The 25,782-nt window shown below is 36.6% G+C and overlaps 1 protein-coding gene across 6 annotated transcripts in view; it reads left to right on the forward strand.

Moving 5' to 3' along the window:
* TP63 (tumor protein p63) overlaps positions 1-25,782 on the forward strand; it is a 222,300-nt gene that overhangs the window by 116,113 nt on the left and 80,405 nt on the right. The gene's annotated exons all lie outside the window — the stretch shown is intronic.

Below are 25,782 nucleotides of genomic sequence, written 5' to 3' on the forward strand. Positions count from 1 at the left end.
TACCTCTAGGTTCTGGGATAAATGGCTAAGAAGTCATTTTTATGTAATAAAGTAATCCGAATTTCTATTTCAATATATATAATACTAAACAGCAAAGAAACTTGGAAAATATATGACAAGTATGTCAATGAGTTAATATCTTTATTAATAAAGAAAACACTACTACTCCAATGAGGTAGGGATTGGAGGGGAGAGCAAAAGACATTACTAGATCATGTAAAGAAGGAATGCAAAGGGCTAAGAAACATATTGAAATACATTTAACTTTGTTCACAATCAAGGGGATTCATATTAAAATAAGAAAATATTTTTTTTCATTTGTATAGTTGGAAAAGATCATTCTAATACTGTGGTTCTTAACCTCATACAAATGCAATTTGATTCAGCCCTTTGGAAAATAACTTGATTCTGTACCTAAAAAGTGACTTAAGTTCATAAACTTTGACCCAGTACTTTTAGATGTAGGAATATTTAACATGGGAAAATGCTCATAATACCATAATAACTAAAAAAAAAATTAAAAAAAAAGGTTGAATATAATCCAATTTTACTTACAGAATATATATATAAACATAGAGAAAAGACCAAGGAAACTTTTAGCAATAGTTCTCTATGAGTGTTATGCTTATAGATAGCATCTATTTTTTATTTTTATTTTTCAGTTTTGGGCTCTAAATATCACATTATTTTTATAATCTAAAAGTCTTAAGTGCAAATTAAAGACAGTATGAGAGATGATCTTATCTCTTTGCATATGGATACCTATTTACTTGGACTGTTTTGGATCCCTTCAAATCTTGATTTCACCGTTTAGTATTTATTTGCATATCAGTATCTTCATTTTCATCTGTAAGGCAGGAAAAATAACAGCACATACATCACCAATTTTTATGAGAATTAAATGAGTTTGATATATATAAAGTGCTCTGAAGAGTATCTGACCCACAAAATATACAAAGAAAGAGAGAAACTAAACCCTGTCCACTATGTTACCTTCTACTTGAAGGTTTACAGAAAAAACAACAAACAAACAAACAACAACAATAACAACAACAACAACAAAAATATATATATATATATATAGCTTGAGTACATCTATAAGATTTAAGACAGAACTTGTCTCCCCTTCTGTACCTATGAGGCTGACTCATCTTTCAGAGCCTCACTAGGGACCCTAAAATGGATGTGATTTTTTATCTTGCTTTGGAATTTAGCTTTAGACTTAAGAGAAAATTGATTTGATGGATTAATTTAGTGGCCTTCAATGGCGTCTACAAATGCTAATTCTTCTTACCTGTCTGGAGCAGGAAAGGAAGGAAATCACTTAACTTGAGAAAGATTAGAGCTGTGAAAGTTACTCACTGTGTCTTGCTGGTCATCCTTTGACTTTCTGGTGGCTGGTATTAAAATGATCTGATTGATTTTGTTCTGGAGCAGCTTGGAAAGTCCCAACATTTCGTAGCTTTCACACAAGCTCTATAAAACCCCAATCTTTTTTGCCTGCTGCTGGTTTATCATGCTGACAATTTTCCTTCTTGACAAATAATTATTGAAGATTTGACGTACTATCCTTGGATTAAAAACATAATTTCTCTCTTCTATTGTAATTAGGTGCTGTTTATTGATTCATATAGGAAAGGCATCCATGTCATAATAAATACTTTGGGTAAAGAATCCATTTTCAACTTTCTGTTTTTTTCTTATAGAGTTAAATTGTTCAATTGGACTTATATTCATCAAGCTTTTAGACATGAAATGTGATATGATGACCAGTAGTGTACTCTGACCTCAAAAGTTCATAGCCTCATAGGGGAGACAAACAATTATACAAATTTTTTCATTGTAAGGTAACATTTTATTATTATTTTAATTAATTAATTAATTTATTTATTTTTGGCTGTGCTGGGTCTTCGTTTCTGTGTGAGGGCTTTCTCTAGTTGTGGCAAGCGGGGGCCACTCTTCATCGCAGTGTGCGGGTCTCTCACTATTGCGGCCTCTCTTGTTGCGGAGCACAGGCTCCAGACGCGCAGGCTCAGTAGTTGTGGCTCACGGGCCTAGTTGCTCCGCGGCATGTGGGATCTTCCCAGACCAGGGCTCGAACCTGTGTCCCCTGCATTGGCAGGAGGATTCTCAACCACTGTGCCACCAGGGAAGCCCTATTATTATTTTATACACATTCATATAAAATAAGAGAAGGCAACTTCAACTAGGGAATTGGAGAACTCAGATTCATTTGAAGAATTTGAAAATGTTTCAATTTATCAGGTAAAGAGAATGAAGGCATTTCAAACTGAGGGGTCAGATTGAGCAGAGGGACAGAAATGGTCAGCTGGGGCCAGCATGTAGCAAGCAGAGTGGAAAATAGGGGTGATGAGGCTGAGAGGGTAGCTTGGGACCAGCCTGTGAAGAAGGATCTTGAGTGCCTACAAAAATAATTGGTTCTGTCCCAATGGCATGGACTCATCCTGAGGAGTAACATGATCATAGTTGTTCTTTAGGAAAGATAAAGTGATGGTGAGGGGCCTCTAGAGGGAGGGGAGAATGTAGAGATATTGCTAGATATTCATTTTCCTGCCTCATTCAGGTAAATTTTTGGTGAAAGCATAGAGGGTTGATAAATTTAGAACCAGGCACATATTCTTTCTTGGAATCTCAACTACTAATATAAAAACAAGTCACCAGTCTTTTTTTACTTTAGTAAATGACTAACTAAGCCTCTTCTAACTTCTCTGTTCTCTCAATTCAATAGAACTAGAGTCTTCATGAGGAGAACCCACTAAAACACTTATCTCCATTTTTATGGCTTCATGAAACCTAAACAATTCCTTGTTCTCTATACTTACCCCGAGCCACAGGGGGCAATCATAGATCTGAGAGACAAAATTGCTTCCATTTTTTAGTTCCTAGAATTTTATGGGTACCCTGTTGTTCCCTACCCAAACTTACATAGCGTGGATTAAGAACTTCAGACAAGTATTTTCTGTGTGCTGAAGATTTATATACTTGCTTAACTTTCTCACATAGAGATATAAGATGGAGACATTGATATTTGGTATGTTATAAAGATTGCATGTCAAATTGGAGAGAAAGAATTATTCAATAAAGTGATGAAGATAAATTATATATTTTGAGTGGAAGTGTATCTTCATTTATTTCTCATACCAATACAAATTCTAGAGAGTGAAAAGATTTGCATATGAAACAATTCAAAAACCGATAATAATGTGAAATGATAATATGGCTGAAGGATTTTATAATGTTGGGCTGGCAAAGGCCTTTCAAACTATTTTTGAAAATTAATAAATCATAAGAGAAAAATGATATGATAAATTCAGTTATGGAAAAAATAAAATTCTTCTACACCAAAAAGCAAACCATAAATCCATATACGAGTTGAAACACCAGAAACACAGACACAGGAATACACACAGTGGAAAAATATTTGCAGCACTTATGATAAGGGTTAATATCTTTAATATACAAAGAGCTCTTACATGAGTATCTGTTAAGAAGGATATTCAACAAAATTTTAACAGTATTATTTCAGGAAAACATACATGTTAATCTTACATCTTGAATGACTTCTCTTTCTAATGCACTAGATTTACAGCAGTGGCATTTTCATTCAAGGGATAGTGCTGACCCCTGATTCTGAGGCCATGAAGCTTTGAGGAATTTGAGGGGAATGTCTGGGAATGAAAAACTATGAGCTGTGAGTAAAGTTAAATAAAGTTGTTCTGACTCCTGAGGACTTGGGAAACCTACTTACAATCTTTGAGTTTGTTTATTTACCTGTAAAATGGGGATAATAATACTTACCTACATCATTAGGTTATTAGGAAAATTAATGCATATTAATAAACCTTTGAGGTCCAAGATAAGCATTGTTGCATGGTGAATACAGAGAATGGTTGCTTCTCTGTAACCTTTTGCTTAAATAAATGCATGATGTTTACATCAGGTATTCACACTAATTCTGAAATCAAACATTATCAGATGTACTTTTTTTTTTATTATTTATTTATTATGTTTATTTTTGGCTGTGTTGGGTCCTCGTTTCTGTGCGAGGGCTTTCTCCAGTTGCGGCGAGTGGGGGCCACTCTTCATCGCGGTGCGCGGGCCTGTCACTATCGCGGCCTCTCTTGTTGCAGAGCAGAGGCTCCAGACGCTCAGGCTCAGTAGTTGTGGCTCACGGGCCCAGTTGCTCCGCGGCATGTGGGATCTTCCCAGACCAGGGCTCGAACCCGTGTCCCCTGCATTGGCAGGCAGATTCTCAACCACTGCGCCACCAGGGAAGCCTATCAGATGTACTTTGATTCACTCTTTTATGAAAATGTTTGTGCTAAATTCAAATTTAAATGGATTAGTAGCTATTAGTGAATTTAATATGAGGATATCCTAGAGCAAAAAACATGGATTTTCCCCCTAGTACATTGTACCTTTTTCTTTATGTCATTTAAGCATCTTAGTATCTGTGCAACTCAACTGCTTCATTGTACAGTTCAAAGATGAGCAAACTGAGGTACAAATATCCCAGCAAAATAAGAGAAATGTAAATAATCCTCTAAATCACTTCCATGAATTCTGGGCAGAGACTCTTATCTTTATAATGGTCTTTAGAAATCATTTAGTTCTGCCTCTCATTTCACAAATGAGGAACCTGAATCCAGAGTGGTTAAGTAACCTGCCCCAAGGGCACAGAATTGGTAATAGTTCCTGTATCTCCTAGTTACTCCTGTAACCCCCAGTCCAGTGCTCCTTCCCCTCATGTACCCAAAACACACAAGTAGCTCAGCAGATTTATCATATCTTACATGTAAGATACACACATTTTAGATCTTGGTAGTTATGTAGATAGAGATCATAGTCTGACTGGCATGTGCTGAAGGCTAAGGTGGTAGATAGAAGGAATTTGATCTTTTTCATCCATCAAATCTTGCTGGGAATCTTTTGACTTTGCGAAAGATGAAATTTGTTTACATTTGATAGAATATCATCAGCATCTGAAACTGTGGACCTTAGATTTAAGGGTTCAAGTGGTTGCACTACTCTATTCGTGTAAAAAAGAATCCAGTAATGACTTTCTGGGCAGTTGTGCTAATGGCATTTACTCCAGATTAATTTCCAAACCTGACTCATTCAGAACTTCCTACTGGGCTGAAGAAAATACAGATGTAGGGGTCGTATCCCTGGAGAGTCTTATTCAGTAGATACGGGGCCGGGTCAAGAAATCTGTTTTTAAAAAGCACCCTGGATGATTCTCAGGGTCATCCAAGTTTTTGAACCACTTAACTAAGCACAGCTTTAAGGAAACAGCTAACTGCTTTCTACTATTGACCCAGAAGCTGTCAGTGGGTGTATAATTTAAAATCATGGTACAAATAATGAAATTGCATTTTTCAAGTCATTTCTTTTTTACTTTCTTTCTCTCTCTCTCTTTTTTTTTTTTTTTTTTTTTTGCCTTGTAGCTACAGCTTATTTGGTTAATTACATATAGTAAGAGGTCATCTTTCCAATATTTCAGTGAAGAAATGAACATTTTGCCTGATATAAATTTGTAGCATTAGTGTTGTCATATTCTTGGACACTTGAGATCAAATGATATTACTGAAAAATTTTTGCAGAAAAAGAAACATTCTTACCAGTAACTTAGGGGCTAAAAAGTAAATAGCACCCCGTGATCATATTATCCTTTATGTGCATGCATTTTATGGATGCAAAAAGTGAAGAGGAGGCAAATCCAAGGTCATGAATGTATTTGCACACTTTATTTTTAAAGTTTATATACTAACTTATTCTGGCTTCTAATTTTCGTCTAAATTTTAGAATAAATCTAAATATTAACTTACTGTACAGATATCTTGTCCAGTTATAACTTCCATGCAGGACAGGGAATTTGGCTTCCCAAGTGTGGGGAGAGGAGTGACGTTTAGATATAAATCTAACTGAATTATGTAGAATACTCGACAGCAATGAGCATATTTTAGTGGATCGCACAATAACCGTCAGGGTGCATTTCATCTTCACTAAATCATGGTAAGCAAGGCCAGATTCTACATGAATGTTATCATGTATTTATGTAAATATATTTTTAAGGCAAAAGGTAATTGGTCTTTCAGACTTTAAGATTTATTCTTTTTATTAATAATTACCTGTTTATAAAAATATTATCTTTGAGCATTGATAAAAACTAGATACGGTAGAGAAAATAAATATTCAAATAGATTAGCTATTGTATTGATTCCATGTTTCAAGAAATATGATAGAAAGAAGCAGGTTATTTTTTTAAAGGGCTTTAAAAAAAATGGGCACTTTCCCCAGGATTTCTATTTCCTGTACATAATGTGGATGTTTGTTTGTTTTTACAAGTTAACGGGACCAATGGTTTAAATTGTTATTGAGACATGCTCTGGACGATCAAGTGGCTTATGTTAGCATAGCTTTGCATGAAACCACTGGCGTTTCTCTTGGGAGAAGAAGTTGAAAACCCTTTGCCTATCAGGCAGTGGATTTTAATTTTTATATTAAGGGCATATAAGCATGGTTTCCCCAAATTTCTAACTGTGTAATCATTCTTGAAACTCCACATCTAGGTTTAAAAAGCGAAAACAACAAAACAAAACTTTCAAAAGCTTTTCCTGAAGTTTTACTTTTCAGTTGCAAAGTGTAAAACAACTTTCTGAAGTGCCTTTTGTAAGTCCTGGTGGTGGTACGGTTTGTGGTTTGTTTGGGAAGATTTTGTTTTCAGGAAAGAGTGTACTTTCTTATGAAAGAGACAAGGGAAAGTTTTACCTGTCTCTCTCCTGTTTTTTTTTTTTTTTCCCCTCTCTTTCTTTCTTTTTCTTTTAAAGATTGGTGATAAGGAATTCTAACTACTTAATGAGATGGGAGAGGCCTCACTCCATTGGAGTGGAGGAGTCCAGGTGGAAGTTGATGGATTGGACAGGTAAAGAGAAGAGTCCCGCCCCCTCATGCCTATAGTTGGGTATATATTAGGGAACCTAGAATTATGTACAGAGAGAGAAAGACAGAGAGGGACTTGAGGTCTGTTATCTTCTTAGTAGATTCCTACTGTAAGGGTCTCAGAGGGGGTGGGGGGTTGGCAAAATCCTGGAGCCAGAAGAGAGGACAGCGGCATTGATCAATCTTACAGCTAACATGTTGTACCTGGAAAACAATGCCCAGGCTCAATTTAGTGAGGTAAGGCTTTTAGATTTTAGCACTCCATTTAGAGATGCTATTTCATTTCTATTTTTTTAATAAAAGCTTACATATTGGTGGTTCTTGGTCACCCAATGTAATGTTTTTGCAAACTGTGTATAGGAATCTCTTTTCTTGGTTAATATTTTCTGTGGTGACTGTAAGATTCTTTCTTAAGTAAAAGATGAAACAGTAGGAGAAAAGGGAAAAGGAAAATTTCTGGGTGATGGTGTGTATTTGAGGAAGCCCAATATTCAGGAGTTTATAAAATCACTTTGTATAAGAACAGACTGAGAGAGCAGATCACATTCTGCCAGATACACTGAACTGACTCCTCTGTTGGGTATTCATGTATCAGTAAGACAAATTAGTTGATTGTGTCTCAACTCAGTTAAGTTCTCAGTTCTATCTTCAAACTTCATCCTAAAAGAAAATGATGCTTTTTTTTTTTTTTTAAAGTAATCAGGTGAGATTTTTTTAAGCCATCTTCATTTTGAATTCTGTCAATCCAGAGACCCACCTAAATCCTGAGGGGACTTCACTCAAGTCCCTATTGTCTGGTGATTGACTTCGACTTTCACTGTATGATGACAAAGTTATTTTGGAGCGATGCATTATTAAATATTTATACATGCTTACATGTAAATGTATATTATAGCACATAGGATTTTATTTAAGGAATTGATGTTTGCCTCCCTGATCTCTCCTCAACACGTTTGTCTCAGGGATTTAAATCTCTGAAGGGATAAGAAAAAAATCCTAAAGAGACTGTAAGGCTTTGAGGAAGTTTCCTAAGGTTGAGGGAGGTCTAACAACAATATTAGTTTACATTCCTCAGAATAGGGCAGCTGTGTTGACACTAATCAGATGAGGGGGGGAATGCAGTGTGGAGAGAGCTAGTTCAGTGTTTCGGATGAAAATGCTTGCAGGTGAATGCTTGGAAAAGTAGACTGTAGTACTCAAATAGAGCTCCTTAAGAATCAAAACAAAGTGTATAGTACTCGGACAGACAGCACAAGGAAGCGTCCCCAACAGACAACAAAGCAAGGCCAGCACTATCACATATTGACCACACTATTGTCTAGACACCTGAACTATGTAAATATAGCAGGGGAAATATCAAGTTATCTAAAGAAGGAAAAGGAAGTGCCTATTTTCCTTTAAAACATTCAAGTAGGCTTGCTTGTCCTCAGTGGAGAAACTTGAGTTTCTTGTTTTTGCTTTAATATTGAAAGTTAGCTTAAAATGTTACTAAGCAATATTTTTTTTTAAAAAAATGGAGGTAACTTCTGTGATTATCTTGTTTCTATTTGATCCAATGTGGTCCAGTTTTGAACATTAAAAAAAAAGATCTGTTGGTCATATCATATCTGACTTTGTGTTCATGAGATATTTCACGCGCAGTCATTTACAAACAGGCTGGAATCTCTGTGTGTGTAAGTAAAAAAAGGTAGAAGCAAAAGTTGATTTAGAAATAACTGTAAGAAAAGTATGAAGTTGATGTAAAGTGGAAAGAAATGATTATTTCTCATAAAAGAAAAAAAAATTGCATGAATACTGTGATGAGAAGGTATTTGTAGGAATGACTGCCTTTTATGGAGGTAAAAGAGTCATGCTGTATGTGAGAGTACAGCATACTCACAGTGAAAGAAAATACCTTTACATGAGCCTGCGTTTTTCAAAACTTTAAGGGATGTGTGATCAAGAGGCAGCAGCTGTCTGTTTTCTCTTGAAATTCTGCTAATGTACATAGAGGTTACTGATGAAGAAACATGGCGGCATTTCTCTATCCTCCTGTGTCGTTTCGTGTATTTCTGTCATGATTTTTGTATCCGTCTGCTAGTGTGTGTAATATGCGTTATCTTCATGGCTTCATTTCCGTTCTATTGCTTAGACCGGTTTTCTTTTCTGCATAGGGTTATCTTTTAATAACTAGCCCTTTGTAGAAATGCAGTTCTACATGTAGGTATATGAAATGCCTGGGACCACAGGGCCCTGAGAATCCAGAAATTTCATACACAAGTTATAATGCTTTAGCATTCACCTTCTGGTAACATTTATTAATAACTGTCAATATGGAATCAGCCATTTATGATTATCACCTAAGAATTGTTAAAAGATGGTCAGATTAAGAATAAAAGGGCATGTCATTCCCCGTGAGAGTGAAAATTATTTGAAAACCATAACCTGTTCTCTGACTTCAAATAATTTTTGAATTTAATTTGCTAGCAAAGTCCTTGGTTTGGTAACTCAAAAACAATATAAGAACATTGTTCCTCCCCTTTCCCCTTTTCCACAATTTTCCAGTTCTTTCCCCCCAAGCAGAGCTGGATTTGGGGAAGCTGTTACTGAACAGGAAAGGGTCCGGAAGGGAGGGGCAGGTGAGCAGGATATAACAGGCAGGGCTTAAGTTTCCACCCTTGGGTTGCAATGAAGAGGCCTCAAGCAAGCACCTTTCCAATGCGCCAGGCTGGAATGATACAGCCTCTGGGATTGGTCTCATACTTGGAGAGCGAGGCACTAAAGAAAGGAAATTGTTCATAGATTAAGTTTTAGTTCCATTTTCTTGCCAGAAAACCTGGGTTCTCTGTGTGTGTGTGTGTGTGTGTGTGTGTGTGTGTGTGTGTGTATGTGTGTGTATGTGTGTGACAGACAGACAAAAAGACACAGAGAGAGAGAGTGTTTGAGAGCCCTCAAACTCCTCCTTAGAAGAATGACATTTTATTAAAAAATCCCCATCTGGGTTTCTGTATGAAGATGGAAAGGTACTTTGGTGAATGGGTTACAACATTCAGGACTTCAAATCATATACTGAATCACCTCATTTTACAAATCAAGGTTAATGATTTCTCTTTTTGTACTTGAGAGAGCTATAGATATAAAAATGAGTCCCTGTTTACTTAACTTTTTCTCTTTAGACAGAAATACACTCTAAAAAGGGCCACTGTGATTCATGGTAAGTGCTCCAAAAAAAAGTTTCCGTAAAGAACTGGTATGCAAATCTAGTTGAGAGTAAGAAGAAAAGTGCTGAGGCAGCAGTATAAGCTCTGAGTGTTCAGGTCATTGCCAATTAATTGACCTCTGGGCCTGCATTGGCAAGGAAAATAGTCTTTCATGTTCCAATACTGTTTCCAAAGGCTGACTCACATTTTTTCCCATGGGAGTGGTTTTTCTCTTTATAGTTAATAAATGTATTCTTTTTAGCTTTCCCAAGTTGCGCCACTGAGATATTTAGCACCATAGGTAAAATCACAGTAGGTAAGAAGCAGAAGCAGCAGACTTAATTCGGTGTCAGCCAGGCTAGTTCCTCACTCCATGCTGTGGTCTTAGATTGCACTACTTGTTTTACAATTGGTTGCCCTCAAGCCCAGAGGGGACTGGGAGAAAGAGATCTTAAATCACAGATCATAGATCATACTTTCCTTCACTGCTATTGGAAAAATGAGTGGTGATAATAAATCACTTATCCTTTACCTAGATAAGGAAAAAGCATGTTTGGTTTGTTTTGTTTTCTAGAAGAGCAGTGATCCTCAACGGGAGTGTGGAGAGTACAGTAGGAAGTATGAATGAATGGCTGGTTAACTATAGCAATCAAAAAAAATATTGGTTGTTCTTTCATCATACCACATATATTTTCTGAATACAAAGTTTGCTAAAATTTTCTTAGACAATAAGCATATACAGAATTTGGTTTCTTTTTGTATTATCAATTGTTTCATGTATTTTATTTTTTTCCACTTTGAAATTTTTTTTTGAATTTTATTGTATTTTTTTTTATACAGCAGGTTCTTATTAGTTATCTATTTTATACATATTAGTGTATATATGTCAATCCCAATCTCCCAGTTCATCCCACCACCACCACCACCACCACCCCCGCCCAATTACAGAATTTAGATTCTATATTCTTCCTATTAAGGGAGGGAGTATATATTTGAGGTCATGAGATTTTATGTTTATCAAGGAAAGATATGGGTCAAACAGTTGAGAACTGTTACCACAGTGTACCCAAGCTTTCTTTGAGGTGCATGTAATTGCGTTGGGAGGGACTTGTGCTTGTGAGATAGAGAGGAATGGGTAAAAATTCTCCCTTCACAGTAACAGTGTGAAATTAAACTTTTCCTCTGTTGAATACATTTTAAACTTCTAATTGTTTTATGTCAGTCAATAAGGAAGAGCGAACACAGATACCCAAAAGACACCTCAGTGAAAAATGACTTGGTTATTTCCATAAACGTCTTACTGTCTTGAAAATGAAAGATTTTCCAAGTCCAATGGACTCAGAATTTTCTTTTAAATATATGATGAGCAAAAAGTCAGACGACTGATACAGCGTTATTGTTCCGTGTCAGTTCAGGGAATGAGTTGCCTGTGAAGGATATCCAGTAGGGTGGTGGATTTTGGTTCTGGAAGAGAATGGATTGAAATGTCAAGGTAAAACAGTTGATATAAGAGTTAACCTATAAATCTTATCCCAGATCTTCTCTTAAGAACACAATTTGGAGGCACAAGAAAATAGGGACCTGTGGCTTATTAATGTGTTATCTCTATAAACATTTTATAATTTTCACTTATACCTTTTAATTAAGTTGAAATTTGTTAATATTCATGAGGAGTAGTATTGAGGGAGAGAAACTTAGGTTAGAAAAAGGACTATAGACTTACTCTTTGTAAATAAATGTTTACTGAGCATCAGTTACGTATAAGATGGTACATAGGATACAAAAATGAGTAAGAAACAGTTCCTACACTGATAAGTTACAGTTCATAGGGGGAATGAATACATACAGTTATAATTAATACAGGAGAGATCTTAAGTGTCATATGAGAAATGTGAGCAAGATAATATAAAGGATCAAAGAGAAAGAGAGTATTTCAAAGCAGGAGGATCACAGAAGTCTACATGTATATGTGTGATGCAGATTCACTTGGAAGGACAAGTAGAACTTTCTAAAGTTTTAGAAATAAAAGAGGGAAGGGGGATTTCAGGCAAAGAAACAAGCATCAGCAGAGGCACAGAAGTAGGGTGAATACTGGGGTACTCAGAAATGTCAGATAGTTCTGATGGAACTGAAAGTATGAAAGAATTAGAAAGTAAAGGTAGAATTGCAAGGTAGAGTGGCTCACGGAGCACCATAACACATTTAATATAGTGGCAATGATAAACCATGGAAGGGTTTTAAACAGAGGAATGGTGTAATTGGGGCTGTACTAAGGTGCACTTGGGGGGGATAAATGGCTTTGTTCAAGGCTGCCTAGAAGTATAAAAATGCATTTCTCTGAATTGCACATTGGGTGCTCGTTTTGTAAGAATATCCATCACTTCTCTGGAACCTTTTGAAAGGGTAGAAATGGATTGTTTCTAAAGTCTCATGAAACTTGTGTTTTCCCTGCCCATAGATCTCGTTAATAGCTATGGTTCCTGCCATAGAGAAGTTGGGAACTATTGGTCTTGGTTTGTCCCTATTTACTACTGCTATTTAAGTGTAATTATTAATAGCACCCCTTTTATTTTCCAAAAGTGTTCCACTTAGAAGATAAAATGTATAGTCATCCTGTAAGTAAAGACCCACTATTTATTTTATTATTTCTCTCCACTCCCCACCCCAAAATTAAAAAGTAGTATATATTTGGTTATAAACTAGATACAGTGTCTTTGATATCCCAGCCACAAATCATTTAGATTATTTCCCTTACAAAAAGGAGCATTTCCGTACAACTCAACACTTACTGAGAGCTAGTTAAGTGCAGTCATGGTGCTTGTGCCAGGCACTGGAAGGAAAGCAGAAATAAGTAAGTTGCAAGCCACTGGCCTCTGAGAATTCACAATCCTAGTGTGTACATAAGGTATTCATAAGTGACTCCAGTTTAAAACAGAATGTGGTAAGAGACACCAAAGGCTCTCAAAGACAGCGAAATGGGTCAAACCTGCTCATGACGAAGGTAATATTTCACATAGTTTGAGAACTAGAATTTAGCCACAGGGGGAGGAAGGAAGGTCATTCTGGGTAGAAGGTAGAAAATTAATAAAAATACAAAGAATAACTGCACAGGACCAAATGAAAGAGCATGCTATATTGACTTGAAAAGAGAATGTTGATTTAAACACTGATCTATATTTAATATGTATGTCAAAATGGAAAGCTTTTATAAGAAACAGCAAAAAGAGATGGCAAGGGCTTTTATCTCACTAAGAGCTAGAACCCATGAATATTCTGAAAGCATGGGCAGTGTTCAGAATTAGAGATTCAAAACTTTTTCTATATGCTCTAGGAGTGACAAGTGTCATCCTGCAGGGAGGGAGAAAAATTAGTCCAAACGATTGCTTGGTCTGGGCAAAGTTAATTGTTTCCTGTTCCCATTCCTTAGACCTCTATAGAGATAGATAAGGTGTCCCACTCTTACAGGGACTTGGTAATTACATTCTTAAAGTAATCAAAGCTAGGAACAAACTCTAGACTGATTTTCTATGTTAATTAGGATTAACTTTACTTATTAAATAGTCATCTTAGAATCAGGATGAGAAAACTATCTTCCCTGATCACTGCTCTAAATGCAGATAGTGATCCTGGAGCTAAATGTGACACAATATGCCAAGTATGACTTTTGTTCAAGATGAGAATCCTAATTGGGAAATAATAGAGCAGACCTAAATATGAATGTATCATTTAAGAAACAACCCCCCAAATTTACCCCAAAACAATAACAATACAAAATCAAGATCTTGGTATCACAAATTTAAAAATCTTTGCCATAAATTTGTCAAATTTCACTTTGGACAAGGATATACATTTTCATTTAAGATTTGAACAGAAATATTGGGGGAAGGCATGTCTTTACTTCTCTTCATATCATCGCCTTGCACAATCTCCTTCATCACTTCCATTTCACCCAGGAAGAAAATGTAGGCAATTTAAAAGATAATGGTGGGGTAGGCAAGGGTAGGTTCTTGGGGAAGGTAACTCAGTCACTTGATTTAAAGGCAAAGGGAGTGGGTAGGAGGGAGAACGATGCTCTATGATAAATGGGGGGATGTCCAAGCTTGTATCCCATTCCTTTCTCGTCCTTACCAAACTTAATCCTCTTCTAACGCAAAGTGAATTTTGTTGAAATGTGTTTTGTTCTGCCTTTAACTCTGCAAATATTAGGGGAAGCAGTGAAGTTCCACAGGTGACCCTGTTGCTATACAACCTCCTTTGCAGAAAAAATTAGTTAACTGAATGTCTGTAAAGTCTTTTCAGAAACAGTACTTTATGCTTCCCCACACTTGATTTTTTTATTTGGTCTGATATTGTAGCACCCCTATCCTATCTCCAAAGCATTCCTTTCCATTTTCTGCCGAAAAAAAATCTTAGAAAGTTCTTCTTTCTAAATTTATTTCATGTTTGAAATAATGACTAACTTTATTCTGTCTCAGTCTCTTTTCCAAAGACATAGTAAAATTGAACCGTCCTGTAAATTCTGAGATAGCTCCCCCAGATAGTATTTACCTGTCAATGTAAAATTCAGTAACGAGGAGTGTTAAGATAAAGCACATGTTGATTCTAGCTAAGGGAATAACTGGCAACAATAAAATATTTTTGGAATGTCAGTGGATGTGTGTAGAGTGTAAAGTGATATCTTATGCAAAACTTGTGATCTGAACTGCATCTTGTCTGTGTTTCTTAAATAGGACAAAAAAAAAAAAAAAGATTTCCTTATAAAAGCTGAAAGAGGGAATTTTGAGTCAAGCTGTGGTGTGTTGCCAGGGGCGGAAATTTATGATACACTCTCGTCAGCTCTTCTGGAATCACTACAAAAGAAATAGTTCTACTTTCTTATTGCTGCTAAAGCCACTAATAGGTGCAGTTTAGTATAATACCCCTATGAGCATTACCACCCCCATAGTGAGTTTGCCTTGGAAAGAACTCTGTACAGGCATTTTCTTTTTCCTTTTAAGCTTGCGCAAAACACCCAAAGGGGCCATTTCCAATCCAGGCAGCGATCTTTCTCAAGTTCATTCTTTCTCAGATCACAGAGACAATGGGGAATATGCCCTGTTTACTCAAATCAGTCTGGATTAGTGTCACTCTATTGATGGAATCAGAATTAAAAGGAAAACCATTACTCTCTCAAAGGGCAACATCAGATGTTTTGGGAATGGCTTGATTACTTTTAAATAGACCATTTGAGACTCTGTCACCAGACTAAAGTTGAGGACTGCACAAGATCTACACAGAGAGAAACGGTAACACTGGATGAAGTAGAAAGCCCATAATAAGCCTTAGGCCTGGGAAATTATTTCAGTAGATAATCCCAAAGTGCTTGAAAGCCTGAAAATCAGAATAGTGAGAATTCAGAGAAGTTACTTTTCCTGCCTTCTTTCTATATGCCAACTCTACCCCTCAAATATTTACCTTCAGGTCAGATCCTTTCCAGTTTTTAAAGCCTTGCTAGGGGCCTACTTCACTCTTAAAAATGTCTCAGATTCCACCGCCCCCCCCCCCCATTCAGAATCACCCGACTTCCTCTGAACTCTTTGTACTTCTCTGTTCCTCCCTCATTGCTCTCCCAGTCTCTGGACTGGAAACTGTTGGAGGGTAGAGAATATGTGGTATTTATCTCTGTATCCTCCCTGGGGTCACCAAATAATGTTCCTGAATGTGACGGAAGCATGTGTCTGTTGCTGCTGCTTGGAGGGCTATCTTCAGATAAAAATATGGCATACATACCTACAGAAATGGCTGTTTGTAACTGATCTGTGCAGAAAGCAAAGCAATTGCACCCATTGTACAAGCCTGGTCTCCACCTGGATGTTCTGAATCATATGGTTTTCTCTGACATCTTGTAAGTCTTTTTTTTTTTTTTTTTTTTAATGAGCCTAGATATTTCTTTCCATTATACTTCAAGTGGCAGGAAAGTTTTTGAAAGACAGGGCAGTTTCCTGAGTAAGGAATGACTTGTTCTCTAACAGAGGTAAACAGTGTAAAGTGTACTGCTTTCACTTAATTGATTACCCGGGAGGACAGAGAATGTGTTTGATTTTTCTACAAAACGGAACCGATTAGATTTTTATCTTGCTTTGCAGTCACTTTTTAAATGTGTTTACTTGCTTCCACACCATTCCCTTCGTTCATTTTGTCTCCTGATGTCTCTCAATCATCACCAGGGATGTGGGTGGTTTGCTCTGGGTGAATAAGCTTGATGATTTGCAAACACTTTCACATTTTATTTTCTATGGTGTTATTACTAAAGGATGCCTGAGAAAACTTTAAGTCATTTTGTTCTTAAACGTGGTGCTCCAGGGTTTTTTTTTTTTTTTTTTCTGTCCAAATAAGACACTAATGAGCTGTTGTAATTATTAAACTGATTGATTGATTGTTACTTTCATAATGGGGTAAATAGAATGAAATGAATAGATGAGTGTCTTTTCAAAGTAAGGCATGTCTTTGGCATAGCTGGAAACTTTGGTTTTATTTTGCAGTTAAAAGTGAATCTTAAAGGAACACTTCAATGTTACATAAGTCACCATGTCTAATTACAAAGCATAGTAAGTCACTGAAAACTTTATCTCAAATAAAATGAAAAGTGTAGCAATCTGCAAAGAACTTGACAAGCAAAAGCAAATTAGAACTTAAAAAACAGTGTTCCTCATTTGAATATGTACAGAATAGTAAGATTGAGTAGTATAGTCCGTATTTCATGTTTTAGTTTTCCATTTGCAAATGAAGGCTAGTGTTTCAACCTGTGTGTGTGTGTGTGTGTGTGTGTGTGTGTGTGTGTGTGTTATACAGTCTGGGAAATGAAGTCATGAATTTAGACCATTTACAAGAAATGCTTTGTAAGTCTGATAAACTACAATCTCAGTTCCTCAAAACATACTTTTGTAAGCCCTTAATTATGGCATTATTCTAAACTGAATTCTAGCTAACTGGGCAGAAAATCATGGAAATTAGAGAAGGAAGGACCAATTTTGTGGCCTCTCTATCAGCAACTAACATCTTACTCGAGGCTTGTGTCTGGGTGGTTTCTCTATCTGCAGGAAGTAAATCATTATATGACCACAAAGATTTGGGTTCTTATTGCTGACCTAGATGCATGAGAAACAAAATCTAGACCATCAGGTAAGAAACACTGCCTTGGCACAAAAATGTGTATGTGTTTGTTTCAAGGAAGTAGAAGCTCATTAATAAACTTCCCAGCTAGGTGTGAACTACCAAGTATTACTCATGGCCTTGTGAGTGACAGGACTGGCTATTCTGCTACTAGTTCCCATAACAGCTGACGCTAAAAGCACAATTCCCACCTACCAGAACAAATCAAAACACAAAGTAAAGGTCACTGAGATTATTTGGAGATGCACTGTAACATTCAAGGGCAGTAGTATGTAAAGAGGTGACTCTGATTTGGAGACAGACTTACTTCAGAGTAAAAAAGCAATACTTGTTTGGGTTATAGTTGAGTTAGAATAAAATATACTTTCCGAAGGTGATTTTTATTTTGAAATGTTTTGCATTTATTCTTTAATATTTGCTGAACACCTACTATGTCCCAGCCATGGTTCCAGATATGATACTCAGCACTAAACAGATATCATGTCTCATAACTGTTTAGCAGTGAAGACCAACATTAAAAAGTACTTATACAGATCATTAATTTTCAATTATAATTATGTGATGCAAAGGGGAAAGTTACTGTGCCGTGACCATGTGAAACAAAGAATACCTATCTGGGCCCTCCAGGAAGGCTTTGACTTGGAAATGACATTGAAGCTAAAACTGAAAGATGAGTTGGGAAACAGGCGGCAGGTGCAAAAGGCTTGAGGACTGAAGAAGTTTGCCTTTGTAAAACTGAAGGAATGCCATTCTTTAGTGAGCAAACAGGAGGGTTTCAAATAGTGTGGTGTAGGGCAGTTTAGATATTTGAGGCTTGTGTTCTAAGAGATTAGAAACTTGCTCAAGGTGTTCAAGCATGAGGGTGGCATGATCAGATCTTCAGGGAGTTTCTGGTGGTAGCTCCAAGGAGCTAGGTCTCCAAAAGAATGGCTAAAGTTTTATATCCTGTCTTTAATGAGTGGAAAATATTTTCTTTAGATATAAAATAAGTACGCTTTCATTGAGTGTAACTCTTATTTATCTTTTTTTTTGAATTTTATTTTATTTTTTTATACAGCAGGTTCTTATTAGTTATCCACTTTATACATATTAGTGTATACATGTCAATCCCAATCTCCCAATTTATCACACCACCACCACCACACACCACCACCCCCACCACCCCACTTTCCCCCCTTGGTGTCCATACGTTTGTTCTCTACATCTATGTCTCTATTTCTACCTTGCGTATGGTTCATCTGTACCATTTTTCTAGATTCCACATATATGCATTAATACACGATATTTGTTTTTCTCTTTCTGAATTACTTCACTCTGTATGACAGTCTCTAGGTCCATCCACATCTCTACAAATGACCCAATTTCATTCCTTTTTATGGCTGAGTAATATTCCATTGTATATATGTACCACATCTTCTTTATCCATTCGTCTGTCAATGGACACTTAGGTTGCTTCCATGTCCTGGCTATTGTAAATAGTGCCACAATGAACATTGGGGTGCATGTGTTTTTTGAATTATGGTTTTCTCTGGGTATATGCCCAGTAGTGGGATTGCTGGGTCATATGGTAATTCTAGTTTTCATTTTTTAAGGAACCTCCATACTGTTCTCCATAGTGGCTGTATCAATTTACATTCCCACCAACAGTGCAAGAGGGTTCCCTTTTATCCACACCCTCTCCAGCATTTATTGTTTATAGACTTTTTGATGATGGCCATTCTGACAGGTGTGAGGTGATACCTCATTGTAGTTTTGATTTGCATTTCTCTAATAATTAGTGATGTTGAGCAGCTTTTCATGTGCCTCTTGGCCATCTGTATGTCTTCTTTGGAGAAATGTCTATTGAGGTCTTCTGTCCATTTTTTGATTTGGTTGTTTGTTTCCTTGCTGTTGAGCTGCATGAGCTGTTTATATATTTTGGATATTAATCCTTTGTCTGTTGATTCATTTGCAAATATTTTCTCCCATTCTGAGGGTTGTCTTTTCATCTTGTTTATAGTTTCCTTTGCTGTGCAAAAGCTTTTAAGTTTCATTAGGTCCCATTTGTTTATTTTTATTTCCATTACTCTAGGAGGTGGGTCAAAAAAGATCTTGCTGTGATTTATGTCAAAGAGTTCTTCCTATGTTTTCCTGTAAGAATTTTATAGCGTCCCATCTTACATTTAGGTCTTTAATCCATTTTGAGTTTATTTTTGTGTATTATGTTTGGGAGTGTTCTAATTTCATTCTTTTACGTGTAGCTGTCCAGTTTTCCCAGCACCACTTATTGAAGAGACTGTCTTTTCTCCATTGTATATCCTTGACTCCTTTGTCATAGATTAGTTGACCATACGTGCATGGGTTTATCTCTGGGAGTGTAACTCTTACATAAATATTCCAAGCAGAAATCTGAGTGACTCCAAGTGAAGGATACTTAAGAAAGTGGGTAAATCTCAAGACAGATTTACTGGTTTCACATCTGAGCTCTGTCACTTACTACCCTGAGCACTTAATCTTGTGGAGCTTCAGTTTCCTCATCTGTAAAATAAGTATAAAACATGGGATAATAATTCCACTTAACTCATGAGAATTAATTGAGTAAATATGTGCAAAGCACTTAAACACTATGAGGAACATAGTAAGACTCAGAGAGAACTTAATGGTAGTAGCAGAGGAGGAGGAGTGATAGTAGTAGTAGTAATAGCTAAGATTCTTCTCCCAGAGGATTAAAATATGGATGCTAAATTGGGTTCAGACTTTTTTAATCTTGATGGTCACCATTATTTTATTGAAATTGATATGTCTTCAGTTTTATATCACGGTGAGCAAAACTACCTCCTGTGATAAAACATTAATCACATTTAATCACCCCAGTGTTTTAAGTCGTAATTTCTGATATGGTTTAGACAGATACATTATCAAAGTTATTTTTAAATATTTTAAACTCACTTTAAAAACCAGCAAAGCATTATTGATGAGCTTCTAATGTTACCATGGTATGCTTTCCATATAGATGGTATAACCCATCACTAAAGATCTCCATTACTGTGTACTTTCTTCTCTTAGCATTACATGTCTGCTTAAAAAACTATTAAGACAGGGATTGTTATAGATTGAAACTTTCCTCAAACACATTTTTGACCCAACTTTAATAAATAACTCCTGGTTCACTTTAAAGAAACTGAAACTCTGTATACTTTTCCCTATTATTTTGATCAAGAATTACTGAATATTAAAAAAAAAAAAAAAAGAATTACTGAATATTAAAATTATACCTTTCTGCTAAGTCCAGTGCTTCCTTGGTATGTAATGGTGATGTCAGGTTTTTTTAGAATTGAGATGCTCTTGATTATAATTTTATTTATTTGTCATTATTACTAAAAGGGAGTACTTAATGAAATCATAGAATTTAAAGATTATTTTTCCTTAATTGAGCTCTACACAGTGTAATTTAGCTAAATTTGGATTGAGTTCTAGTTTCACTATGTTTCACACTTCCTAGTTTTTCAAGTACTATGGCTAATATTTGTTGACACTGTTGTCTACCTGATTAGCCAACTTTGTATTTATTTGTCTCACCTGCCCTTGTCAGCCTTGGCTGGAGCTTTTAGGGAGCTCTCTCCTAAGTTATGGAATCTTGGACCTCAGAGGAATCTTGACACTTTGTGTCAGAACATAACACATTCTAGTAAACTCTTTGCAGGCTGTCTTTCTAGGTTTGTGGGTTTTAATGCTTTATTTTTACATTTTGTTCATTATAAGGTATGAGTATATTTTACCTCCACTCACTTTCTAGGATCATTTGGAAGACAAAAGAAGTGAAATATTTTATATCTATCTAACAAAACCTGGTTTTGAGAAAAACGTGATGCTGAATACATTCTTAAGGTGAAAAGATGGTGCTTTAATTTAACATAGAATACAAATATCTTCTTGACCTCAAATAGAGCACATTCAATCAATTGTGTTTAATTCTAGCATAAAACAAACCATCATTCTTTGAGGTGAGGCAGGTGGTAGAAGACTAAAAAATGACAAGCATTTCTCCCTCAGGCCGTGCTTGTTTAAAAGTCACTATTCTGCCAATATTTGGGGATAAAAATGTAGTACTGTCTGCTAGAGCATAATCCACTGGATGCTTTGCAAAGCCAGGGTCATGAAGAAAGCTGTTTTCTTTTCCCAGGAGGGGCTTTAGAGTGTTCAGAAAGCTCCTCCATGAAGCCTGAGGTGAAAGGTTATATTAGCTGAGGAAACTATATATGCTGCCTGAAATAATTTGGATTTGTAGGTTTGGTCTGGCAAATCTGTATGAAGAAAAAAAAAAAAAACAGTTATCTCATTTTTTGAAAGCAATCTCATGGCATTATTTTTATATAGTATTGTAGATGAGAATGGTCATCCCTAGAAAAATGTTAGAACTGGTGTACCATTTATGTTTGATCATCAGATTCAGTCTCCTCAATTTTATACAGATTTTACTTTATAGCAAACTAAGGTCCAGGTTGTTTAAGTACGTTGCCCAGGGGTAGATGGCAAATTAGTGGCAGTGTTGGGCCTTAAACCCCATGTTACCCAAGTCTAAGTTCAGAGTTCTGCATTACTAGAATCCATTCACGAATAAAAGGAGCACTGAAGAATGTTTAATTCCTTAGCCTCCTCTAACAGTCAGTCAAGGATTATAAATATATTTTTTTTCAAATGAAATTTGGGCAAGTTATTGTTTCCTTTGACAAGGATCCATTTGAATTTAGGTAAATAAATTGATTATATGTTTCCAAAGTAACCTCTCCTATGCCTGATATGGTCTGCATTCCCATTTTTTATTAATCTCTTGCCATATATTATTGACTATCGTTGCCATAAATTAGCTATTACAGATAGTAATATCTAGGAAAGGCGAGAAAAAGAACTTATAAAATTCTCTTACACAGATACATTGGAGGAGAGATTTTCAGAAATGCAAATTATATCTATGTTCCTGTTTCATTGCACTGGTCATATGACTTGATTGGAATTCTTTTTTGATGTTAAATTATTTTACAGGAAAGTAATTACAGAGTCAACTTTAAGTAGGTATAAACCCAGGTATTCAATATTAAGTTTTGTTTACAGTGATATATACTGATATACATTATTGCTGAGCTGATGAGAAGAAAATTCAAGCCCACAATATATTTAGAATTTAAGATCATTAAACAATGTAATCCAGGAAGGAAAAATAAAATGAAACTAAAGGAACTGCATTTATGTAGGACGCTTCTAAAACAACGACCAGTCAGGAGAAATCTCTATTCTTTACTGCCATTTTAATTCTAATCATCAAAACTGAAGAAATAAATCAGTCTGTAGATGACTATGGGAATGCGAAAGAACTTACGGGAGGAGATAAACAAACAACAAGGAAACCCTCTTTCTGTATTTGGGCATGGTAGTTATACTTGCTCTTTCCTAATGGTGAAAGCAGGCAGTTTGAGATTCAGCCCCTGGGTATCCCTACACTTACCATACCAGCTCCATGTTTTAGAACACCCCCAGGGTGTTCTGTGATTACCCGGAGTATATGAAGTTTCTGTGACCAAGGTGTGTTTTATCCTTTCTGTGGGCATATCAGCTAGTTTGTGGTGAAGCTGAATACATTTCAGCTACAGATGTTGGTAATTTTCTAGGGTCCAGGCAGCGTCTTCTATTTCGAAGTTATTTTATAGGAAATGAAGCATCTGTTCAAATTCAAAGGAAATCCACTGTTTTACTTTATCAGGCTTATAATAGACATCAGGCAAATCGTGTTCATTTTCGCCTTTTATATGTTGTGGAGAAAAGACTGTCTCCTCCTTCAGACATGATAGGGTAGATATTCAACACTGTTCATTCATTCACTGAGTCCCTCTAGAGTATGTTAAGGTTATTCGAACATCAAGATACCTTGTTAGAGAGGGACAATCTACTTCCTATTACATTTCAAATGTTCTAATAGCTTTTGTTGCATAAGAAACACATGGGTCACAGAGGACCCCACAGAGTTCTTCTCAGGGCACTTTTTGGTACTCATACGAGTGTCATGTTCTAACTTCGGAGACTATTTTACTTGTCATCATAAATAGACATCACATTAGCATCCCAGCATAACACAAATTTCTCCCTTCTGTGTTTATGGAATTACTGAAGTAAACAAAGGGTCCAGTTACTGCTTCCGTCATCCCGCCAGCTTCACTTTGGTGGAAAAGAAGAAATAAATATTATTCACATTAACCTGGCACAGAGCTAGCTTCATAGGCTGCAAAGTGTGCAGTCATGAAAGGGCCCCGTGCTTTGTTTAATGTTCTGCTGTCACCATTATGAAACTCTTAATAATTTATGAACAAGAGGCCCTGTGTTTTCATTTTGCGATGGGTGCTGTGAATTATTTTGCTGGTCCTACCTACCTAACACTTGTTCTTCTTGGCTGTGCTGGTCTGCCCTCTGCCTCTAATTGTACTTTGTCAACACGTCCACTCTCTTCAAATCAAAGAAATAAGCAAAGAAGAAACTGTTTTGGTCGTTGTCAACTAAACCCTTTTAAAATTAGCTTCAAAAGTACTAATTCCTATGGCAGGTTTATGATATAAATTTTTAATAAGGCCATGGGAAGTCTCCAAGGAGATTTCTAATCATACAATTCTACTTTGGTGGGTTTGTTGCTGTGTGTTTCAGGCTAGTTAATTCAAAGTTAGTGTTGGTTTTATGCTGTTTTTTAAAATACAATTGAGTATACTACTTAGCTTTTGCTTCTTTAAAGTAAAATTTGAGGGAAGCTTAAATTGAAATATGTTTTCCCATTTTTATCTTGAATAGTAAGCAGCTCTTTGCCCAAACCTGAGAAATCTAGTTTTACATTATATAAATTGAGGCGTCAGTACTGGAAGCAAATCCTATTGTGAAGTAAAATATTTCACCCGAACTTTTTGGGATTAAAAATTATGGCATGTAAAAGCATAGCCATCAACACCTATTAATGGCTTGAAATACAGTTTCTGCTTCTTTGGTGCCACCCCATACGTTCAGTCTCACTGCTGTCCCAGGGACGTCGTCTTTGTACCCCTGAGGTAAATGGAGTTTCCATTTCTCTTATGTCCTTCAAGCAGCACTGAGTGTTTACTCACTGGCTTTTAAAGCTGGGTCCCCAAACTTTTCTCTTTACATTTATTGGAAAAAAAAAATTCAAAGGGCCATGTTTCTTTGTTCTCCTCCAAGCGCACAATTAGCTGAAGTTCCATTCTGTGTAGCTCGAAGGAGGAGGAAAGGTTTGGCCCAACAGGCTTTTTACCACCTGTGAGAAAGTGCTTGGCGAATTTCTTTGTCCCCTTTGTCAGGGGCGGCTACCTCCCTAATTGTACTGCTCTAGGGAAGCACGTGCCTCTGGGAGCATTATCTGATTCCTACAGGACGCTCAGGAGTGCTTTGTATACTGACCCTTAACTTGAACACAAATAATAATTTCAATCCCCTTTCTAGGCTGTTGCCGCAGGCTTGGACGCCTAAGAGCTTTCATTCAGCCAGGGGTGTGGACGCCTTCGTCCGGGCCTCAGGTTTTAGTTCTGTCTCTCATAGCTGTCTCACCTGCAGTTTGCCTCACCTGTCAAGAGGGGAAGCTAAAGATGGAGGACAGGAGAACTAGGAGCTGTGGAAGTCAGAGGGGAGAGAAGGCGAGACTAACAGCTGCTCTTGTCAGCAGCGGGATAAGTGTAAAGAGATTAATAGTTATTTGAAGAGCAAATGGGGACATGGCATTCAGCAGTGGAATGCGAATGTATAAATGTAATGGAATGGGCATGCAACCGTTAACATTTAGACAGATGCTCTCTGGACTGAATGGAATGACAGAGTCCTTTCTCCTCCCCCTGTGAAATACTTAAAGTTTAGTAAAATAATTTTCGTACGCTTAAAGTTGAATTAAAATTGTTTTCAAGCATCCGTTTCTTTGTGAGTTTGTTCTTCTCTGTAGTTTGACTTAATCTGGGACTCTGTTATATTTCAGTTGAAGATCCAGACTCCTCATTTCCTTTATAAAATATGTACCCACAGGACTACCTTCTTCTTTTTGCTTTTGATTTGTTTTCCTTTTGCTAACTTGAAGAAACAGTGAGGTTTCCACATGTCAGAAGATTTCACAAAGGGAAAATGGTACACAGGCTGGTGGCCCCTTCTGGAAATCTGTCCAATTTGACTCAGGAATGACTTGAATTATCTTATCAGGCTGACAGATGGAATGGTGTTGGCAGGGCCCTGGACTTGGAAGATTTGGTTTCAAAATCCCTACTCTTTGCTTATTAGCCGATGCTTGAGCAAATCACTTCCCCTCTCTGATAGTAATACAGTAAGGATTTTTTGCCGATGAAATGAGAAGTTAAATCATTCTTCCCATAAACATCTTATTGAATACCTACTTGGTGCCGGTTTTCCTAGAAGAAATAAAACACCTGGCAGAGAAGCTATATGAATTAATGTACTTCTGAATTATTTCAAACATAGA

This window comes from Balaenoptera acutorostrata, chromosome 4 (genome assembly GCF_949987535.1).
Source record: "Balaenoptera acutorostrata chromosome 4, mBalAcu1.1, whole genome shotgun sequence".
NCBI lineage: Eukaryota > Metazoa > Chordata > Mammalia > Artiodactyla > Balaenopteridae > Balaenoptera > Balaenoptera acutorostrata.